This window comes from Eptesicus fuscus, chromosome 5 (genome assembly GCF_027574615.1).
Source record: "Eptesicus fuscus isolate TK198812 chromosome 5, DD_ASM_mEF_20220401, whole genome shotgun sequence".
NCBI lineage: Eukaryota > Metazoa > Chordata > Mammalia > Chiroptera > Vespertilionidae > Eptesicus > Eptesicus fuscus.
This window is the reverse complement of record NC_072477.1, coordinates 98,314,081-98,331,767: the sequence shown is the minus strand read 5'-3', so window position 1 is coordinate 98,331,767 and position 17,687 is coordinate 98,314,081. Positions and strand designations below refer to the sequence as shown.

The following is a 17,687-nucleotide window of genomic DNA, read 5'->3' as shown; positions in this document are numbered from 1 at the left end:
AAGGTATCCAGCCTACAACTGAGGTACGTGCCCTTGACTGGAATCAAACCCATAATCCTTCAGTTGTGGGCTGAGGCTCTAACCCCTGAGAAAAACGAGCTAGGGTTTGTTTGTTTGTTTGTTTGTTTGTTTCAGAGAGAGAGAGAGAGGAAGGGAGAAGGATAGATAAATAGAGAGAGAAACATCATTGACAGGCTGCCTCCTGCATGCCCCCCTACTGGGGATGGAGCCTGAAACCTGGGCATGTGCCCTGTCGAAGGAATCCAACAGGTGACCTCTTGTTTCCTGGGTCAACGCTCAACCACCGAGCCACACTGGCTGGGCCATAGTACATTTTAAAATATTTAAATGATTGAAGTCTGGTATAGTAGGTTTTAAGAGAATATAGAAGATAAATTATCAGTCCAGTCTCTTAATTAGCTGAAGAAAGTTTCTTGGGAAAAGTGGGATTTAAGGAGTACTAGTTGCAGAATATTCTGGCCTTTCTCCCTCCTGCACTCTGGGGATTGCTGGAGCTAGGCTGCCTTCTTGAACTGTGAGGTGACTTTGCAAATGTAGGTCATGCATGACTAAGCAACAAGATCGAAAGAGCCTGAGTCCCTGACATCACTACGGCAAAATGGCCCTGGACCACCTACATCCAGACATTTTCAGACATAAAAGAAATAAACTTCAATCTTGTTAGAGCCTGTTCCTGGGGTGTTTTCTGTCACTTGTAACCAAATCTAATGCTAATGTCAATAGCAGTACCTACTGTATGACTGGTTAAAAGAATCTCACCAAAATAATAGAGTAATTAAATATGCTTGTTCTATATAACTTCAGAGCTTGCTTTTAGGTGTAATTTAAAAGTGACTGTGATTACCACCTGGATAAGAGTGTGTGTTCTTCAAACGCAATCAATGCAGTAGTCGCATATGTTGGGCAACACTGTGAACCCTATCTTCTATTTTGCTCTTCAACTTCTCTTAAGTATGTTTTCTTTGGTTTAAATACCAAAAAAGCAATGTATCTTTTTTTAAAAATATATTTTATTGATTTTTCACAGAGAGAAAGGGAGAGGGATAGAGAGCTAGAAACATCGATGAGAGAGAAACATCGACCAGCTGCCTCCTGCACACCCCCCACCGGGGATGTGCCCGCAACCAATGTACATGCCCTTGACCGGAATCGAACCTGGGACCCTTCAGTCCGCAGACCGAAGCTCTAGCCACTGAGCCAAACCGGTTTCGGCAAAGCAATGTATCTTATAGGAAAATCCCTAATTCATAAAAACATTTCTTCTCTAGAAGACAAATATAAAAATTGTAAAAAAAATCTGTTTGTAGAAGCAAATGTGATTATTGTAAATTATTCACGTAGAGCATTACTGAATTTCCGGGCAAAGCAGTTCATTTCACAGGTTTTATGTCCCTTATTAAGTTAGAGACTTAGATAATCAAGCAAGCCCTTCACTTCAAGATCCACCATAAACTCTAGTGCCTTCAGGGGCCAAGTGGGTGGGTTACATAGTCACATGTGGGGTTGTGAGAAAATGGGGAAAATTGCCTCTGAACCAGGCAATGGTTCCTTCCAATAAAGAATGCCTTGAGTGAGTGGGGGCCAATGTCATCAGAGTTTCTGATATTTTTAAAAGAAGCCAAAATACTTGCTTTTTAAACATGTTATCTTCTAATGGTCAATTAAAGAATTTAAAAACACAATGCAGACCAAATCAAACACCTCTGTGAGCTGAGTACCATTTTCACTTTATAGTCTAAATGTAATTGGATCTGAGTTTGCAAAATCAGATTTTAAAGAATTATTTTAATTTGGCTTTAATATAACCGCTTTCATTGATTAAAAATCACCTGAACCTAACATAAAGGAAACATAATAAGTGACAATTTGTTAAATAGAGCAAATGACAGATTGGAGGACTACCATGTACTTTTAGAGCTAGACAGAACTTACCTGGAATGAAACTCAGAGAATTTGTGACTTTGTTTGCCCAGGCCAACAGGCCTTGGGGTGACCAACAGGCCTTGGGGTGACCAACAGTTTCTGCTGACACAGGGATGACTTTGTCTCCTAGACTGCACCTACCTGTCACCCTGTCAGGACGATGGCATTTCTTTTTCAACTGAATTAAAGAAATTTGTCAAGTGCTTTTTATGTGCCAGAAACTGTTTTAGGTGCTAAGGACACAAAATTGAGTAAACCAGTCTCTGTCTTCAAAGAGTTCACAGTTTAGTGGGGTGGGGGGGGGGGGGAGAAGTATAAACAATTATAATATAATATATTACTTGTTATTAAATCAAAGATGCCATCAATTAAAAGATACACCATTATTTCTTGTACCTCTAAGAAAAAATTGTTTGAAGCGTAAAGATTTCACACAGTGCTCAGCAGTGCTTTTGATGTAAGTGCTCAAGAAAGCTTTGCTATTATTAGCAGAGGTATTAATGATAGACCTTAAACTTGAAGAAAGACTAAGTCTTTTCCAAGAGATAAGGTAGAAAACAGAATCCAAGGAGAAAGAACAGGCACAAACACCTAGAGGCCTGTTTCAGAAACATTCTTTGTGTCTGCTGTGCTGTAGTAGGTGAGGTTTTCTTTCCTTGGGAAATTGTCTGTTTTGACACCCTCTTCTTTCTCCTGGACTTACCTTCCCTCCCCTCCAGTCCAACACACCCACAAAGTCAGCTTGATTTTTTTCAGATTTATACTCAAAAGCATGCACATGTACTCAATTATGAACTTGGCTCCTCAGAGCAATGATACTAGTTACTTGTCTTCCATTTCCCTCCTCACTCTCACATCCTACCCTCTCGTTGCTGGGAGAAGCTTTTGTCTAACATCTTTGATTTAAGAGGATTAATTGTTAGCCCTCTGTGCCTGTCAGGTTCTTTCAGGGGACTTCATGCAAATAAGGCTCCAGGTGGTCTCTCCTGATTTCCCAGAGTTCCCCAGGGGGGTAACACCCTGTTAGGACATTCACTACAAATAACATTTGGTGAGCCTAATCCCTTTTGAGGTTTGGAGAAGTTACTGGACATGCACAAAAGTAGCCAGTTAATAACAAAATTGACCTTTTCAGTGTTTTGCTATGTTTTGCTGCATTGTCATTCAAAATGTTTTTCCTCCTAAAAGATTGTCTTCTCAGTATTATTTCAATTAACACAATGTCCCCCCACCCCTTTTTAAGAAATTAACTAGTATTTTGAGTAAGAAACCTAGCTGGTCTTTGAATTTTAGTTCATTCATCCACTCATGCCTCCACACATATACACTGGGTACCTGCTTAGGGTAAGGTACTCAGCTATAAGTAGAGGATTTAAGGCTGAACAAGACAAGCATTGTCCCTACTCTCATAGGGCATACAGTCTAGCAGAGGCAGAAATCAAAATAATTTTTGAGGCTGAGAGCAAAGGAAAATTAGAGAAAGCTTCTCTGAGGAAGTTCCTGTGGAGTAGAGACCAAAAGGGTGGGGAGAATAAGCTACATAACAGAATGAGGTAAGAAAAGTGATAAAATAAGATTTCAAATACTTTGCAAACCATGTAACAGCAGACATGTGTATGAGTGTGCATGTATATTATTAAACATACATCCCTCTGTAGCTCTCCAATCTCTGTCCCAGGTCTTCTTTCCACCAAGCTCCCTAACTCAGCTCCTTTCTCAGAACACCCTCTCTTTTATTTTTCATAACTCTTGTTTTATGGATGTTTATTATATTATTAGGGTATTAGTACACTATTGGGTTTGTGCTGGAGACAAGAGCCTTTCTGGATATAGGAGTCACCTGATTATTTTGTTGATTATTAGGGGAGACATCTCTTAGATCAGATCCTGGAGCTGAGAGGGATGTGAGGAGGTTGTAAGTGGAATTTGGTTTCTCTTGGTTTTGATTCTGAAAGATGAAATATGTACAGAAGTCAGGCCAGGGAAGGCTATAATAGTATTAAAATTTTTTTTTATTGAGATCCAGCTTAGAAATATATTAACATAGCAACCTAGACTATGCATACATTATTAAAACACTAGCTCCCTAAAATTTGTGTTTTGGAAAAAAATTACCCTAATTACATGTGATACAATCTGATCTTTATATTTTGGATTCTGATTAGAGTTTCTCAGGGTGGCAATCTATTCATAGGTCACAAAACCAACTTAGTGGATCATGGTGTGCACCTAAAAAAATGAAATTGAAGCAGTATACGGAGAGAGACTGGAAAATAGTGAAGATTCCTCTATATTGTGGCCTTCCCTTTGTCCCTGGTGGAACACATTTTTGGTTTCTACTGGAGGCTGTGTTTCTTGGGTTTGTAAACTGTTTACCTGAATAAAGTTTCTCCTTTCACTGCACTCCAGATTGGGAGTTCTGTTGGCATTGCATTGGTGGCAGCAACTTTTGATTGACAGGTATATCTAGACTCATTAAAAAAAATTCTCATTTTTGGGATGATATACTAAAAACCTGTAAATAATGTAATTAACAATTTAGAGGTTTCTTAAATTTGTTGTTTTGCAAGGAAAAAAATATATATTTTTATATGTAGAATTTTTAAAAATTGCTAATTTTTCTAACTGCCCCACAGAACAAAATCTTATTATAAAGTTATCATGTAAAATCTTCACAAATTTCTTACATCAGTTGATAACGATCATTAAAATCTCATATGAAATTATATTAAGTAAATGTACAAATACTCTCTAAAAATACAGAAACGTTAAAAAACTTTGATTACGTAGGTAGATCTTTTTCTGAATAATAGATGTGTTTATTTTTAACTAATGTCAAAAGACTAACATTCCCGTCATCATTCTTTCCTATGAAATTACTACACCGTTTTCAATGAGAGTGTAAAGGAACCATTGTTTCAGATTTTATTCACAAGGGATCTGCCTGGCAAAATCCCAGGTCTCATCTACCCATTGGTCGTGATTCCAAATAAGTTTTTAAAAGTGTCCTTGCTACCTTCAACTTAGGGTCTGTTTTCAAGGCCTGTTTTCCCCACTTAATTTATTTTCTCCAAGACAGACTTGTCCCAGCCACTTTTTACTTTAACATCTACTATTTTTTTTTCTGCTGAAGAGTACTCCAAGAACCCTACAAGCTAGACATACTGTGTTAATACATTGTCAGTTCTTGGAACCCACCTTTTTCCTTCTCTACCGAGCCCCCTTTAAACCAGAACTCTCTTGTGAAGCTGGAAGAGCAGACATCTGGAGTTGGGCACACAAGATGTGGTCACTGAGTGGGAGGCGGTGGAAAGTTGACACTAGCGAAGAAGTGTACATATCTGTTCACACGGATCAACTTTTACTAAATGTAATGGAGGATGAGCCCAAACGGGAATCCAGTGGGAGGGGGAGAGACTAAAATGTCTAAGGGAAAAGCTAGAGATGGAAACCAGACAGGGCGAGGTAGCTGGGCGCCCGCCCGCCCCGCGAGCACGAGCCTGCTGGGCGGGCTCCGCGGCGGGGCCGAGTCGGGGCGGGGCCGGTTGGAGCGAAGCCCGGGGCGGGGCGGGGCCTGGCTGGGGGCGGGGCGGGGCGGGGCCGGGGGCGGGGCCGGGGGCGGGCCCATGGGATATCTGACACCTCCCGGCGAGAACGCGCAGGCACCCGACGGAGAGCCCACGGCTGTGTCCACACGTGGAGAACTTTTAACGAACACGTGAGGAAAGGACAGCAGTGTCTGTGGAAAAACCTGCCTCACAACTCTGGCGTCCTACCCAACCCCCTAACAGCTGGTTTGCTGTGTTCCCGGGGGTCTTCGCCCCCGTCTGTGGATGTCCCAGCTGCGGGTCCCACGCTGGCAGGAAAGCTCTCCCGAGCGGCCCCACCCTGGACACCCGGACACGCGAGGCCTCCCAGCGGGCGGCCTTGCAACGAGTCTGCGCCTGCGCCGGGATCTCCGAGCCGGGGGCGGGGCCCTGAGGAAAGGGGCGTGTCTCTCGCCGGCGCGCTGGGGGCGGAGCCGTGGGGCCCGTGTGGTCCTGTGACCTGCGGGTTGACCTTCCCGAACGCTGGGTCCCGTGACGTCACCTCGCCGTGACGCGCACGCTGTAGGAAAACTGTAAGTTTCGGAGGATTCCTGCAGCTACCCGGGCCTGCGGGGCTCTGCCCGCTGCTCGTCTTCCTGGTGTTGGTAGTGGCTGTGGGTTGTTAGATCCTGGTGCGACCGGGAGAGCCGCCGAACCTGGCTGAGGGACAGGTGCCTGCCTAGGCGGGAGCGTGCCCTCCGTGGTGGGAGGGCCAGGAGTGCCCGAGCAAGGCCGCACTCCCCTGGACAGCGCACCAACCTTTTCTCCCGGTGTCTGTGAGGCTTTAAGAGCCTGGGAACGAGGTCACCCAAGGGGGAAGGTCCAAATAGGAGAGTCCCCCTTTTCCTTTATTGTTGAAGGGACTTTGATTCCTTTCAGCCCAGGAGTTTGACATTGTTAAGTCTGGGGTAGAAGCTTCCTTCCTTTGCGATCCCAGAAGTTACCAAATCGCCTAAGACAATTTGTAAAGATACCCACTTGCTGCCTCAGTTTTCTTTTTGTGTAAAATGGCGGTGAAGCAGACGCTAGCCTTCCTACTTGTCATTCCCACAGGAATGGGAATTGTGAGAGCACGTGCGGTAATGCAAACATGTAATCTTTTTGGAAGGGAGCTTATAAAGACAGTTGGCTGTTCTGAGAATGTGCTGCCAATGGCTATTTGACAAAGGTCTTGTAGATAGTGGCCTTTTTCACAATTCTGCCTCCTCACCTTGCCCGCCACCCTAGTCTGATCCCAGACAACACTTGAGCCTGGTGGGTGGTCTGAACTGTTATCACTGAATTTGGTGGAATACGGATCAAGAAATAACTGGTATCATTATCACAATGATCTTGACAATTACGGGGTCCCCTTTGTCTGGGTTTTGCAGAGAAAACTTTTAGAGTGTTGAAACTAGTACTTTATGCTCAATACAAATATACTGTGAGTTTTAGGGATTTTGCTGTGTAAACTTAGAATATACCATCATTATATCTGACTCCTTGAATTTGTTGGCTTGCCAAGTGTTAATAACATTATTAATGAGTTTGTACCATACTATAGTACTTCTTAAAGTCAGGAACAAGTATTTGACAGAAACTTTGAAGGGAAGAATATTGTACACACTTCAGGAGATTGAAAGGTCACATTTCTGTAAATTCAGTTTCAAGGGTATAATCTCGTTCCATCTAAGGAGGCTTAGAGAGCAGGGGTCCTTATATTTGTTCTATCAGTTATTAGCTCTGTGTCTAAAGACAAGTCACCCAAACTTGGAATTTTCTTTTCTCTCTAAGATGGGAGATGATGGTATATCTGCTGTTGCTTTTTCAAGGATCAAATGAGGTCATAAATGTGAAAACTAAAGGCTGTCTAAATTTGTTATTTCTATTAAGAAATTTGCATTGGTCCCCAAGCCTGGAAAAGAGAAATAAGAGATGGTGTGCATTCAAAGTCAGGTTCTGAGTCACAACTAGAACTAGAGCAGCAAACAAGACACAATCTCCAACTAGTGGAGCTCATGTTCCAGTGGGGAAATAGGCAACAAAGAATAAGTACATAATATTATTTCAAATAGTGATACATAAAGTGATATAAGGGAAGATAAGAGAAAGACAGACAGTGGGAGAACAGGACAGGTTATTTTAAGGTCTGTCAGGGAAGGCCTTTCAAAGGAGGTGACAGCTGAGTCAATTGAAGTGGAGGAAGAGCCTGAGGTAGGAACATTCCAGGGAGGAATAATAATAGCAGTAAACACTGATGTACAGTTTATATGTGAGTCACTCTTATAAACACAAAATTAAATTATTACAACAACCTTATGAAGTAAGTACTCATTCCCGTTTTTATAGATGAGGAAACTGACACAGAAAGGTTAAGAATTTGCTCAAGATTGTACAGCTAAAATGTGATGGAGACAGTATTTGAATGGGGGCAATCTGACCTCACAGTCCATGCTCCAATCAACAACACTGTACTGCCTCACAGTAGGAACAACAATGGAACAATGATCGGAGGTGGAAGCAACCCTGAGGTGCCAAGTCATTGCAAGGTAACAGCGTTGAGAACACAGCAAGGATAGGGGCAAGTGATGGCAGATGATGTTGGAGGGCCAGGCAGACTATGGGGGCCTTTGTAGGCTGTGATGAGGTAAAGATGTTATTCTAAGAGTGGTGGGAAACCTTTGGAAGGTTTGTATTAAAGTAATAGCATCTGATTTCTGTTTTATTAGGTGGAATATTGATTCTAGGGTCATGGAGTTGGGAGTCTTGAAAATGGGCAGGTAGGAGACTATTGCTGTACCTGGTGGTGTCTTGGGCTAGAGGAGGTAGTTGGTAGAGATGGTAAGAATTAGTCAAATTCATGATATACTTTTGAAGGTAGAGGTGTGGACTTACTAATGTGGGTTTCTCTAAAACCTAAAACTCTTAGATTTTAGGCTGGAACAACTGGAAGGTAGTGCTGCTTATTGAGAAGGGAGAAAGGGGTTTGAAAAGGAAATCATGATTTCTGTTTCGGACAAGTTTCAGATGCCTAGCGACATTAGTACTGGTGCTGCTAATAATAATAGTAAGCACTATGTAAGCATACACTGTGTAGCAGGCAGGGTCTTAAGCATTTTTACATATCAGTTAATTTAATCCTTATAACAGTTGTATGTCTCCATTTTACAAATGAGAAAACAGGCACAGAGAGGTTAAAAGTCACTTGCCGAAAGTCACCCAGCTTGTGAGTGATGGAGCTGGGATTCAAACCCAAGCAGTCTGTCTTCAGAGCCCATGCAGTTAATTTCTGTAACTACCTACATGGTAATATGTTGAGTAGGCAGTTGGGTTTATGGATATAGAACTCAGGAGAATGGTCAGGGCTAGAGACACACATTTATATTCCTGAAGGGAATGACTGACTATGTTGTTTCTCATCTTAAGTCTTGGTTGGCAATAGGCAAAAAGAACCTAGGCGACGGGGCTGTGCTAACTGGTCACTACTTACTTGATTCTGTTCATGCGGCCAGTATTCAATATCCCCTTTCCATGAAGTTCCATGAGAGTGAGATACATATCTCTCTCACTTCTCTACTTCTAGTCCCTAGTCTAATGCCTGCCATGTAGTAGATGTTAGGGATGGCTTTATATGCAGGACATTTGGATAAATTTTGGAGGTTAGAGATGAATAAAACAGCACTTTTCCTGGAGAAACTTAGGATGACGAAAAACCTGTGGGAATAAAGCTAGAGTAGACTAACTGCACACATGCATGATGATTAGTTCATTCTGGCCTTCTGTAGCCACCTCCACCCTGTTTACTTACGGGGTGGGCATGAAAGGTTCAGAGGAGCAGAAGAATGCCTAAGCAATTGCAGGATGAATTTGAGGCTCTCCCAGCCCTTTTCAACAAAAGAATTCCTCAAAATCTTGCATATATTACTGGATTTGCACTACTTTTATTTGGCAGTGATAAAATTATTACCAAATGAAATATATTCTGATATTTGAAGATCATTGTGGGTTGATGAGTTTTTCCAGTTCTATTACCTCAGTGTTGATAGGGCTCATTAGTGAAATAAGGGAGTTGGCTTGAAAAGCTGCAGCTTGCATAATAGAGGGTGATGGAGGGGGTGTGTGAAGTATTTAGTCAGGTTTCCACCAGTTTCAGTCTTTCACACCAAAGTTCCACATAATGAAATAAGTTTGAGTTCCTCTGATGATCATCTCTTTAAATATCTTATATGTGAACATTGTAAAATGTAGAAACTAGAACAATACGCACAAAAATAAGTATCTTATTTCTGTAGATTTCTTTCAGGGTATACTATACCTCAATTCATTTATCACAATTTTATTACTTCCTAACATGAGTATTTCACATTTGAGCCGTTAAAAGATTAAATTGCACTGTTACAGATTTCATGGTTAAATTCAGAGGTTTTTTAATTACAATATATAAAATTATATTTTATTTAGCTTTTTTGCTTCCAGTGGAAGTGTTGATCTGAATAGACAAATCCCCCAGTAATTCTAAACAGGAACCTTCCACAAATATATTGTAGAGATGATGTGCCATCTCATTTTGCAGTTCTGCTATTTTAAATCTGCTATTGTAGCTTCTCTAAATTTAATGGAGTTGAAATGATTAGCATTTCTTTTTTTTAAAATATATTTTTATTGATTTCAGAGAGGAAGGGAGGAGAGAGAGAGAGATAGAAACATCAATGATGAGAGAGAATCATTCATCTGCTGCCTCCTGCACGCCCCCTACTGGGGATGGAGCCCACAACCCAGGCATGTGCTCTTGACTGAAATCGAGCCCAGGACCCTTCAGTCCTCAGGCCAACGCTCTGTCCACTGAGCCAAACCTGCTAGGGCTGATTAGCATTTCTTTATACCACAATTGTATTTAGCTTCCTTAAGAATATTATATACTAGAGGCCCAGTGCATGATTGAATCATGCACGTGTAGGGTCCCCTACACGCTTTCGCTTTTCGCGGTGGAGCTGGGTGCCTGTCCGCTGGTGCACCAGGCACCCAGCTCCCCCACTTTTGATGGTCCGCGGCCACTGAGGGGGGCTACCCTGCTGTTGAGAGGCGCAGGGGGGGCGGGACTCCCCCCCTGCGCCTCTCAATGGCTGCTGAGGGGGGCTGCCGCGGACACCTGGCTACCCTGTCATTGAGAGGCGCAGCTGGGTGTCTGCAGCAGGCCCCCTCAGCAGCCGCGGATCTGGCCGTTGAGAGGCACAGGGGGCGGGAGTCCCGCCCCCTGCGCCTCTTAACAGCAGGGTAGCCCCCCTCAGTGGCAGTGGATCCGTGCCTCTCAATGGCCGGATAGGCCACCCCGAGTCCCGCCCCCCAGCCTCCCGCCGCCCAATCGTGGGCGTAGCGGAGTGATGGTAATTTACATGTTACTCTATTATTAGATAGGATGGTATAAAGTAGAATTCAATCTTAAATGGCCTGTTGATTTCTCAGGCTTTGTCACTTTGTAAGTTCAGGCTCCGTGAGGGCAGGTTGATGGTTATTTTGTTGTTTCAGATAGCTCCCTGCAGTGCAGGAGTGATGGTAAGCCCTCCTATTGGAAGACAACAGAAGCCACTCTAACACTGAACCATATGAAATATAGCATCATATGAAATAGGAAAAAATAACTTATAGAAGTTCCTTTGAAAATTCATATTACATAAACAAATTAAAAAACTACTACCTCATGTTACGAGAACAAATGTAAATATATGGTAATTGTTTCTTAAGAAAACCATGAATCTAGCTCAATGATGCTATGTAGTATCACTAAATATAATTTTTTAAATTCCACTTCTTGTGGTTTCTTTTATTGTAGCTGGGTTCAATAGATCCTAAATCAGAGTCAGTGTCCAGAGTTTCCTTTCCATATTGGAGCAGAGTCCAATTCAGCATCAGGCTAGCCTAATTTGTGTTCCCTGCTGCAGTCCATCAGTCCATTGCATGTGTGGACTGCAGTGCCACATGGCTATGGAGGAAACGCGGGTGAAGCCAATAGCACAAGAGCAATAAGAGAGAGAACTCCTTTGTTTAGGAAATCATGTATTCCCAAACTTTCATGACTTTGCAGTGGCCATGCTCATTCTGACCAACAATTTCTGTCCCTGGGTTTGACTGACAGACAAGTACCTTCCCTATGTCGCTCCAGCTTTACTGAGCATGCATCAATCTTCCTTTTGTTGGATCCCTTTCCCTAATGTTTGTTTGTTTGTTTGTTTTTCAGGGAATTGGCCAGCGGTTCCCTGGGGAGTGCAGAATTGCAGCTTCCTGGTGAAGCTGCCCAAATGGCATGTGTATAATGTCTGGCCTTCCCTCTTTGCTCCTTACCTATTATTAATAACCAGTTAAGTACAGTGGTATCAATCCCCCCTTTAGAGAACTTAAGCCTTGCAATCTTACAAGGGTAAATGGCTGAAGGTCTTTATTTTTTGTAACTGTTTTAGGCCATCAAGAGTTATAGACCTGTCTATTCCAAGGCTTAGAGGTATTCCCCTATTTGGTAGAGGAAGAGGGAGCAAAAGGGAAGGGAGTATTTAAGAAAGTAAGAGGGATTTTGCAAAGTTTAGGTTAGTTTGATGTCTCTGGAAAGTGGAACAGGTGATGTTTAGAGGATGATGCATTGGACAAGCTGGCATTCTTGTATTCTAGAAATGACAAATTTGGCAAGAAGGTTAAAAAGGCATAATTCAAAGATGAGGAGATTTATAGCAAATAAAGGACCAGAGAGAGGTCAAAACCTATGTGGTAGAGGGAAGAATTAATTTTACAGTGTTTTAGATTAGGATGGAGGAGTGGCTTCCCTGGAGTAGGTGTGTCACATTTGTCTTTTAAAAAATATATATATATTTTATTGATTTTTTACAGAGAGGAGGGGAGAGGGATAGAGAGTTGGAAACATCAATGAGAGAGAAACATCGATCAGCTGCCTCCTGCACACCCCCCTACTGGGGATGTGCCCCCAACCAAGGTTCATGCCCTTGACCAGAATTGAACCTGGGACCCTTCAGTCTGCAGGCTGACACTCTATCCACTGAGCCAAACCCGTTAGGGCTGTTTGTTTGTTTGTTTTTTGTTTATTATATTTAACTTAAATTAAGCTAAGGAAAATATTCTAAGATATCCCTCATGAGAAATTGTGGGCCTGTTTGTCTGAACCATTTGGGAGAAAAGGGAAAGCAGTTTTAAGTGAAGTCGATAGACTGTCCATATTTTATTGACTCAACCATAAGTCCAAACCATTTAGTCTTATTTTAGGAGATGGTAATGCAGATGGCTTTTAAAGTGAGGCTTAGGTTGGTAATAATCAGGTAAATAAGGACATAAGCATATATTCTATGAAAATAGAAGGAAGAACATAAAACACAAGGTTAAGGCATACAGTAAATCATAAAACAGTTGAGAAGACTTTTAGATGCAAGGCTTTTCTTGGAATGAAATCAAGCAATGACAATCTGATAGATTTTTTCATATTTAGAACATCTCTTGTGATGTTATTAGTTGTTGAAATCTGTATGGAATATATAGACATAGTCTTAAAAGCAAAACTTTGAAGCCAGTTCATTGTATTGGAGTCCAATATTTATAATTGAGCACTGTGGTTTTTATTGACACGATTTTTTCCCTAAGATTATCCTTATTTTTAAAGAGAATGTATTAAGTTCAGTTTTATTTTGACCTGATTATTTGCATAAATACAACAAAAATAGTAATTGATTAAATAGATTATAAAGCTTTTTAAAATCTGTTTTGCTGGAATCTTTTATAAGGAATTTTTAGATTGAGTTATAGTCAGTCCCTTAGGGCAGAGAAGCCAAGCCAGTTGTTATCAGGCTTTGCCTGTAATATTTGTAGGTTTGGGTAGTCCTCAAATCCTTGAGGTCTTCAAAGATGTCTTGAGGTTTCTTTTTTGTCATTTTTTTAGGAAAGCAATTTTTGTTCCTTAGTTGGAAAGATTGTCATGAACCACATGACTAAGCAAGTTGGTAGGCCATTTCTGCAATGGGCTTTTGATCAGCTTTGGAAAGTCAATCTCAGTGTCTTAAGGCTTTTTGGTGACATTCAGAGTCCAGGCATGTCTTTCTTAAACAAGGTATTTCAGTCAAAGTCTTAGTTACAAAGACCACAGGTGAAGACTTGTCTCATTGGATTTATGCAAAGAAACATATTGCCATGATTTATTAAGAATTGCCAAATTCTGGAGGAATTAGTTAGGGAGAAAATGCTAAAAGTAAGCAATTACTATTTCTTAGATTGGCAAACATATTTCATAATTTTTAGAAACATAGGCTTTTTTATTGATATATCTATTGATACTTTAAGAGGCATACTTCCATGGAGACAGGTATTATATAGTGAAATTCACAGAATTTAATAAATCACAGGTGAATTGAATTCGATTGATCGGCTCAGATTGTTTGGGTTAGATAAGACTTACTTCTCAGAATCTGTATTTCAATAGATGTCTTAGATAAGAGTTCTTCTGGAGACCAAATATTAGCACTTTAAAGGCAGACAGTCTTTTCCATGAAAAACCCAGAATAAAATTCCTTGTCAGACGAGGCACTCTTGAGACAATGTGAATGGAGATTTTATTACATATTGACTTCAGAGAGAATAAAAACCTAAAATTTTTTTTCTTTCGTCCTCTTGAGAGGGAGATTTTATAGCTGAGGGAGGCATGAATGTATTTTATATTTCCTAGTTTTCTATCATAAACCAGAATTTGTAGTGGCCTGTGACCCCTTGCCCCTCATGCCATTCCATTACCCATTCTGTTTAAGCTGACTGACATATTCACATTTACCCACAGTCTAAAGTCCCTTTCCACATGAGATAGACTTTTCCCCCCAATAGTTACAGTTGTCCAGGTGTGGGGTCTTTAATTTCATATGAGAGATTCTGATGGCCTTTGACTTTATTGTAGGCATTCATTCTTGTGTCTGTATATGTCTATTGTCTATTATTTGAGGTAGAAAAATTCTGTTTTTTAAAAATTAGCCTTTAATAGTTGGGCTAGTAATTTATTGTTGTCTCTCATACTTCTAACAGTCTTGATCTCTTAAGAGGCTTGACTGTGTAAGACAGTTTCCCCTAAGAAAGGGGGGAGTATTTTCTGTTAATTTGGCTGGACAGAGATTTAACACCCAGGCCCTGGGGTTAAATTCTGTTTGTAGTCCCTTTTCAAGATTAGGTAACAAAAGTTTTTCTTTTCTTTGAATATTTGTACACTTGAGGCTTTTTTTTCTATTATATTTGTGAATGAAGTATTAGTGACAAGTAGTAATGTTTGCATGAAGTCAGAAACATAGTAGTTGTATTTGTATCAGAAGTTAAAAAATATTTTTTGCCCTCAAGCAACATGACTTCCTTGTTCTTATTTTGCTTCCTCAAATGGAGCTCCTAATCAGTGTGCCCTCTTCCCCTCCTTGGCAGGGGATGGTGGGGTGGGAGTGGGTGGGGGAAGGGTAGTGCCAGGCTGCTGGAGAAGGGGACATTCCCAAGCAGCCTTCTGAAGGTCTGAGCCCATTCTGCTGGGGAAAGGGCAGTGAGAGGCAGAAGGGGAAACTGGAGGCAGAGGAAAGCGAGGGCTGGGGGGCCCTTAGTTTGGAGTAGCGCTGGGCTGCAAGCCACTCCTTAAGCCCCCCTCCCCTCCCTGGGGTTCAGCACCAGGGATATATGGTTTCAGGGACACTGAATAAGCTGTCAGAATGGAGCTGAGTAGTTGCCAGAGGAGAGTGAATCTCTGGGCCCAGGCTGCACACAGCTCTGCCAGGCACCATGGAGGAGGAAGCCTCTGAGTGCTGGGCTGAGCATGCAGCCGCTGTGAATAGGAAAAGGAGCAGGGGCACATCCCAAGTCTCCTATACCAGACACAGAATTCAGGAAATTGGCATTCAGTGTGCATGCATTTTCCTTTTGCCCATAACAATGGTGCAGAGGGAGTGCAGGTACATCCACCCCAATGTTTGCTGGGTGTGGGCAGTGGCTGCTGCAGCCCTAGCCCTAGCCCCAGTTAAGGGCCATGGACACCCCACACTCGGGAAGCCAATCTGAACCAGCATCCAATGTAGCGCAAGACAGAAAAAGGGAAGTGAGCTATTCGTATAAGAATCAGTATAGGGGGGAGAGAAAGAGATGAATTATAGAATTCCCAGTTATAGGGAAGTTAAATTTTATTTCTCACCATGGTCCATGCCATTTTCTTTTTTCTGTTGTTTTGCCCTTGGAGACCTATAGGTCCGGAGGCTGCGGGTGAGCTTTCTGAGCTTCAGGAAAATGGCAGAGAGGGATACTTTTTTATTTCTTCTCCAGGTGTTTTTGTCCCAGATGGGTCACCATATGTTAATGAATGGGAGAGGGTCTCCCAGGTGTGGACTTCTGAGACTCTCACAGGAGAACAAGTAATTTTTATTTCTGTGAAATTAAATCCCTGAGTTTCCAGAGTCCCATTTTCTGGAGACTAAACTTTAGTGACATATTAACCAAGTTGTTTCCCCAAAAAAATACTCAAGAAGAAAATTCTTAGAGAGGATCAAGCAAAAACAACATGTTGATGGAAGTGATAATTTAACCATAACTCCCTACTATGCCTATAATTCTTAAGATTTTACTATCCTACAAGCAGCATTCTTTACTTATTTTTTATACTGCAAAACTGCTAGGGTCAAGCTGCATTCTAAGCCATCAATATATAGAGAGAAATGTGAGATAAATGTTGGAATACTAGAGGCCCGGTGCACGAAATTTGTGCATGGGGGGCGTACAATCACCCCAGCCTGCACCCTCTCCAATCTGGGACCCCTTGGGGGACATCCCTCTCACAATCCAGGACCACTGGCTCCTAACTGCTCACCTGCCTGATCGCCCCTAACTGCCCCTCCCTGCCATCCTGATCACCCCTAACCACCTCTGCCTGCTGGCCTGATCGCCCTCAACTGCCACCACCTGCCGACCTGGTTGCCCCCTACTGACCCCCCTGCCGGCCTGGTCTCCCCACGCAGCCTGCTGTTCAGTCGTTTGGTCGTCCCTCACTAACCCCCCTGCCAGCCTGGTCACCCCATGCAGCCTGCTGTTCAGTCGTTTGGTCATCCCTCACTAACTGCCCTGCTGGCCTGGTTGCCCCACGCAGCCTGCTGTTCATTCGTTTGGTCATCCCTCACTAACCCCCCTGCTGGCCTTGTCGTCCCACACAGCCTGCTGTTCGGTTGTCTGACCAGTTGTTTCGGTTGTGACGGCCCCCTGGCTTTTTATATATTAGGATTACTATGATTTTAGCTCAGAGGATCTCAACTGGGGATAATTTTGTCTTCTCCCCCGATTCACCCTGAGGACATTTGGCAATGACTGGCCACAAATTTGGTTGTCAAAACTGTGTGTGGGGGCATTGCTCCTGGCATCTACTTGGTGGGGCCCAGGGATGCTTCTAAATATCCTACAATGCACAGGATAACCCCAACAGCAAAAAAAATTATCTAGTTCAAAATGTAAATACTACTAATGTTGAGAAATCTTGCAATGTATAACCCCCTCCCCCGTTTTGAAATTGAGGCGGTGGTTGTACTAGCCAACACCTGACTTGAATAAAAGATAAGTAGAACTGCTTTTTGTTTGTTGGAGAGCTGAGCTAATTTGGTTCATTTATTCCATGAAAAAATAATTCTTGTAGCTAAAAGCCTTGAATATTTTGGTTGCCAATGTGTTTAGTTTTTTGTTTGTTTATAATTATGAATTTTTTTCTTAGTATATTTAATTTAATTTGGATATTATATAACTCTGGGTTGTAACAGGTTTGGTAGCCTGACTCCCCTGCATTTTTGTACATATTGAATTAATTATATCACAGTACACTGTTGTTTATATATTTCAAAAATACTTTTCACATTAATTTTCATATGTGATTGTCCTAAATGTGTAGGGCATGCATTATCCTCACTACTTGACAGATGAGGAAACTTAGATTAAATGACTTGCCATATGTATTATTATGTGACAAAAGCAAATCTAGTTCTCAGAGGTCTTGGTGCTTCAACTATTTGTACAGTTAATAGTTACTGCTATCTTATTTAGTCTTCCTGACAGTCCTATGAAATGGGGTTATTATTCCTATTTTACAGATGAGGAAATTGGTTCAAAGATATTAAGTAACTTACTCAGGGTCACCCAATT

General features: G+C 41.9%; 1 protein-coding gene across 3 annotated transcripts in view; it reads left to right on the top strand.

Annotated features, from left to right (window-relative positions):
* Positions 1-5,737: 5,737 nt before the first annotated feature.
* The window catches only part of ZNF438 (zinc finger protein 438), a 174,956-nt gene continuing 163,006 nt past the window's right edge, over positions 5,738-17,687 (top strand). For all 3 annotated transcript variants that reach the window (XM_054716603.1, XM_054716602.1, XM_054716601.1), the window contains exon 1: positions 5,738-6,064. The gene's annotated coding sequence lies outside the window, so the exon portion shown is untranslated. The remainder of the gene's footprint in view (positions 6,065-17,687) is intronic.